Raw genomic sequence first — 6,000 nt, 5'->3', positions numbered from 1 at the left:
ATGTTGTAGAACATAATATAAATAAATAAGTCAACTGTCCGAAGAAAGGTTTAAACCTCACAAGCATACATTAGAGAACTCTTTCAGCAGTCTGCGAAGGATCAAGACGTGGCTACGAAACACTATGGGAGAGGACCGGTTAAACGGACTGACTATGATATTTGCTATTCTATTAATAAAATAAGAATGAATTAAATATCAATCATTTCTTTATCAAGAATTAATCATCATAATCAAAATAGTTGATCCAACCATCACTGTCCCAATAGTTGAACTAATCATCAAAATCACAGTAGCTGAATTAATCATCACAGTCGCAATAGTTGAATTAATCATCATAATCGCAATAGTTGAATTAATCATCATAATCGCAATAGTTGAATTAATATCATAATAACCAGGGAACGGATTTATATGGACTAAAAATATATGAAATATGTAAATATATATGTAGTTATTTTTACCAAAATATGGAATTAAATATGGATTTTTACCAAAATATGGAATTAAATATGGACTTAAAATTATAAAAAAATGACTATGTACGTTAAATATTGGTACATTTTAATCAAACTAAACAAAAAATATAATGGACGTACCTTATCTTCCAATGTAGTTTCAACAAAACACAATTTTTATTGTCTGTTACCATAACAATAGGTTACAAACATTTCTTTCAAGTGCTGAAAAGTGAATCTTCTTCTATTGTCTCTGAGGATAGATTTATACTGACTAAAAGAGCGTTCGACGTCACAAGAAGTAACTGGTACATAATTCAATTTCACAATGTCTGCTGGGGATAAGTCCAAGTTAATCTTCACTGTTGATTCACCACTCATCACAGCAACAACCTTTTGTAGTTCTTCATATCCAGGGTTTTTTGAAAGTACAGTGTCCACCTTAGCTCTTACTGCATCTGCAACTTTACCTCTACCACGATTCAGTTGTTTCACAGTACTATTTATAATTTCAAAACTTTCAGATAGTGAAAGGTGCCTATTTTGGAGACTTTTGAGCGTTTTTATGATGCATGAAAATGTATGCTGAATGTGAGCTAAGTCATTCTTCACACTTATGTCACAGGTAACTGTTTTCGCAGTATCAATTGAGACTGCATCTTCAGAGTCCAATGCAAGGAGAACATTGTTAATAGAGTCTATATGTTCGGCATAATATTCAACTGCTTCTAGCCATGTACCCCATCTAGTTAAAATTGGCTTTGGTGGCAATGGAATTTCAGGGTACATTTCTTTCAACACGTTAACTCTACTGGGAGCTTTGAGAAATACTTTTTTCACTGATGAAATCAACAAATCTACTTTAGGGAAATTGTCTCTGACCACTTCTGCCACACGATGAAATGCATGCGCCACACAAGTAAAATGAGTCAATTTAGGATATACAACAGATAATGCTTGTCCAGCTTTGACCATATAAGGGGCAGCATCGCTAATAAAGAATAACACATTATCGTACATAATACCCTTTGGCCACAGGATACCCATAGCTTCGTTGAACAGTTTAACTATAGTTTTGTTATTGCACTTTTCTAGAACATCACAATGTAAAAGAATTCGTTCAGAATATTGTTCACTTAACAAACCGATAACTACATTACCAACAAGTCTACCTTCTTTGTCGGGAGTCTCATCAATGGAAACCCAAATTGAACTATCTTTAATTTCATCTCTTATCTTCTGTATTGTCTCATCGTAGATGGATGGAGCATACGTCTTCCTAAGTGTTGACTCATCCGGGATTGTATGTTGAGTATATTTTTCAAGGAATTCCCTGAAGACCTTATTCTTTAGTTTGTAGAGAGGAATATCAGCAGAGATGAGAGAACGGCACAGGTCGATGTTAAACTCAGATCTTACATTCGATGTTGTTGGTTGTGTTAAAAACAATTGTCTCTGCTTGGAATTTAGTTGTTTGTTGGCCTGATGTTTACTAGTTGTAATGTGTTGTTGCACCAGGAACTTTTGTGTAGATGATACTGCACACTGACACAAATTACAAAATAATATTTTATTGTCAGTTGATAAACCATCTTCTTTAAATTCTGAAATGTAACTTGTTAGTTTTGATTTTAAATTGACTGAATGACGTACTTTTGGCATATTTACCGTCTTTATAGTATGATTTACAAAACTGAACCTATGTGTACTCTGACTGGCATTTAACTGTTGAGCTGCACAACTGAAGTCTGTTAAAAATTTTAAATTAAATTAATACAGTTTTGTAACTTACTTTCCCATTGTTGATAGGACTGCTAATTTTCAAATAACTCTGATGTTAAAGGGATTACTGAACATGTGTTTAAATCTCTATTGTTGAAATGTATTTTTAAAAGTTAATGGAATTTTGTTTTGTTTTATTGTTAAACCTAATATAATATGGACTGTTTTATATGAAATATGGAAAATATATGGAAATTAACGAAAATATGTACTAAACTCTAAAATATGGAAAAATATGGAAAATAAAAGTAGGATTTTTCAACCCTACACATTGTGAAACATAAAGATAATGCAAAATATAAATTATATTAGCTTTATAAGTAAATATGTATTTACATATAAATCCTTTCCCTGACTATTATATACACAAATAGAATTAAACTGGAATATCACTTTTGTTGACGTCGTACAAAATTTTGTCCAATATTCTTTTGAGAAGATTAACTCCGTACATAGATGAAATTATTGGGGATCATCAGTGCGGTTTTCGGAGTAATAGATCGACTATTGATCAGATTTTTTGTATTCGACAGATAGTGGAGGAAAAATGGGAGTATAATGGTACAGCACATCAGTTATTCTTAGGTTTCAAAAAGGCATATGACTCGGTTAAGAGGGAAGCATTATATGATATTCTTCTTGAATTTGGTATTCCCAAGACACTAGTTCGATTAATTAAAATGTGTCTCAGTGAAACATTCAGCAGATTCCGTATAGCTCAGTTTCTATCTCATGCTTTTCCAATTCACTGCGGGCTAAAGCAGGGAGATGCACTATCACCTTTACTTTTTAACTTCCCATTAGAATATGTCATGAGGAAAGTTCAGGATAACAGGCAGGGTTTGGAATTGAACGGGTTACATCAGCTTCTTGTCTATGCGGATGACGTGAATATGTTAGGAGAAAATACACAAACGATTAGGGAAAACACGGAAATTTTACTTGAAGCAAGTAAACCGATCGGTTTGGAAGTAAATCCGGAAAAGAAGTATATGATTATGTCTCGTGACCAGAATATTGTACGAAATGGAAATATAAAAATTGGAGATTTATCCTTCCAAGAGGTGGAAAAATTCAAATATTTTGGAGCAACAGTAACAAAAATAAATGACACTCGGGAGGAGATTAAACTCAGAATAAATATGGGAAATGCGTGTTATTATTCGGTTGAGAAGCTCTTATCATCCAGTCTGCTGTCCAAAAATCTGAAAATTAGAATTTATAAAACAGTTATATTACCGGTTCTTCTGTATGGTTGTGAAACTTGGACTCTCACTCTGACAGAGGAACATAGGTTAAGGGTGTTTGAGAATAAGGTGCTTAGGAAAATATTTGGGGCTAAGCAGGATGAAGTTACAGGAGAATGGAGAAAGTTACACAACCCAGAACTGCACGCATTGTATTCTTCACCTGACATAATTAGGAGCATTCAATCCAGACGTTTGAGATGGGCAGGGCATGTAGCACGCATGGGCGAATCCAGAAATGCATATGGAGTGTTACTTGGGAGACCGGACGGAAAAAGACCTTTAGGGAGGCCTAGACGTAGATGGGAGGATAATATTAAAATGGATTTGAGGGAGGTGGGATATGATGATAGGGACTGGATTAATCTTGCACAGGATAGGGACCAATGGCGGGCTTATGTGAGGGCGGCAATGAACCTTCTGATTCCTTAAAAGCCATTTGTAAGTAAGTAAGTAATAGCATTATACTATATACTTCTTACTTACTTACTTACTTCTTACTTACTTACTTACTTACTGCCTCTTAAGGAACCCGGAGGTTCACTGCCGCCCTCGCATAAGCCCGCCATTGGTCCCTATCCTGAGCAAGATTAATCCAGTCTCTACCATCATATCCCACCTCCCCCAAATCCATTTTAATATTATCTTCCCATCTACGTCTGGGCCTCCCCGAAGGTCTTTTTCCCTCCGGCCTCCCGACTAACACACTATATGCATTTCTGGATTCGCCCATGTGCTACACATCCTGCCCATCTCAAACGTCTGGATTTAATGTTCCTAATTATGTCAGGTGAAGAATACAATGCGTGCAATTCTGTGTTGTGTAACTTTTTCCATTGTCCTGTAACTTCATCCCTCTTAGCCCCAAATATTTTCTAAGCACCTTATTCTCAAACACCCTTCACCTATGTTCCTCTCTCAAAATGAGAGTCCAAGTTCCACAACCATAAAGAACAACCGATAATATAACTGTTTTATAAATTCTAACTTCAAGATTTTTTTACACTAGACTGGATGATAAAAGCTTCTCAATCCAATAATAGCTGCCATTTCCCATATTTATTCTGTGTTTAATTTCCTCCCGAGTATCATTTCTATCCTAGGTATTTGAATTTTTCCATCTCTTCAAAAGATAAATTTCCTATTTTTATATTTCCATTTCGTACAATATTCTCGTCACGAGACATAATCATATACTTTGTTTTTTCAGGATTTACTTCCAAACCTATCTCTTTACTTGCTTCAAGTAAAATTCCCATTATTTTCCCTAATCGTTTGTGGATTTCCTCCTAACATATTCACGTCATCCGCATAGACAAGCAGCTCATGTAACCCGTTCAATTCCAAACACTCTCTGTTATCCTGGACTCTCCTAATGGCATACTCTAGAGCAGAGTTAAAAAGTAAAGGTGATAGTGCATCTCCTTGCTTTACCCACAGTGAATTGGAAATGCATCTGACAGAAACTGACCTATACGGACTCTGCTGTAAGTTTCACTGAGACGCATTTTACTTACCCGAACTAGTTTCTTGGGAATATTAAATTCAGTAAGAATACTGTATCATATAAAACTTCTCTCCTAACCGAGTCATATGCCTTTTTTAAATATATGAAAACTGATGCACTGTACCCTTATACTCCCATTTTTTCTCCATTATCTGTCGAATACAATATATCTGATCATTAGTTGATCTATTACGCCCTAAACCAAACTATACACTATATACAGAAATTAAATAAAAACAACATAAGCAGGAAATACACGCGTTTATAAGCACAAGGTAGACACGCATGTTCCTTACTGAGAAACAACTTATGTTTCCTGGAAATGCTGTTCTATGCATGCGCAGAGCTTTGAATGTCTGTCCACACCGTCATATTATTTGAATTATCTCAAAGCGCCCCCAGCCAGGAATAGGACAAAGTTTCCTTTGTTTCTTGTAGCCCTGTGCTCCACATAAGGACCTAAAGAAAATGCTATACTATCTAAAGATGCATCTGCATACATATTTGTACAACATACTGTTACAAGTTAATTCAACAAGTACGGTACAATGAAAGATGAGCAGAAGACGTTTCTTCTTCAACTTTTACCCAAACACTGATAGGAGTTCCCAACTTCTTCAAAAGTTGTTTTCACGTTTTTCTTTTCCTGTGTTACAAATTATATACCTCTCAGTCCAGGAGTGATCTGTAAATGGTAATGTTTTAGTGAAATTGTTGTGCTTGTTTTATACATTTATGCATGATTGTGGGAATTTGAATTTTTGAAAGTGCAGTTTTTTGTACCACACTACCATGTCAAGCATTGGAAGAACCCTGTTACCTATTAGCAAACACATTTCATTTTAAGTAAAGAGTTCTCTATTTTAGACCTTTTATGTCAGATTCTAAATCTAGAATCTTCACCTAAGTACTTGAATGAGGGTTTCGAATGTATTTTGCGCTTTCAATCTTATTGTTTCTAGTTGAACTGCGATAGATTCGGTATCATGTATCTCTGGCAGATTTA

At 35.1% G+C, this 6,000-nt stretch overlaps 1 long non-coding RNA gene across 1 annotated transcript in view; it reads right to left on the bottom strand.

The window, feature by feature from the left end:
- Positions 1-1,423: 1,423 nt before the first annotated feature.
- LOC138704908 (uncharacterized) overlaps positions 1,424-6,000 on the bottom strand; it is a 399,392-nt gene continuing 394,815 nt past the window's right edge. Inside the window, exon 3 of the long non-coding RNA XR_011333471.1 lies at positions 1,424-2,003. This is a non-coding gene — a long non-coding RNA (uncharacterized lncRNA). The remainder of the gene's footprint in view (positions 2,004-6,000) is intronic.

Source organism: Periplaneta americana, chromosome 8 (assembly GCF_040183065.1).
Source record: "Periplaneta americana isolate PAMFEO1 chromosome 8, P.americana_PAMFEO1_priV1, whole genome shotgun sequence".
Classification (NCBI taxonomy): Eukaryota; Metazoa; Arthropoda; class Insecta; order Blattodea; family Blattidae; genus Periplaneta; species Periplaneta americana.
This window is presented reverse-complemented; position numbering and strand designations above follow the sequence as displayed.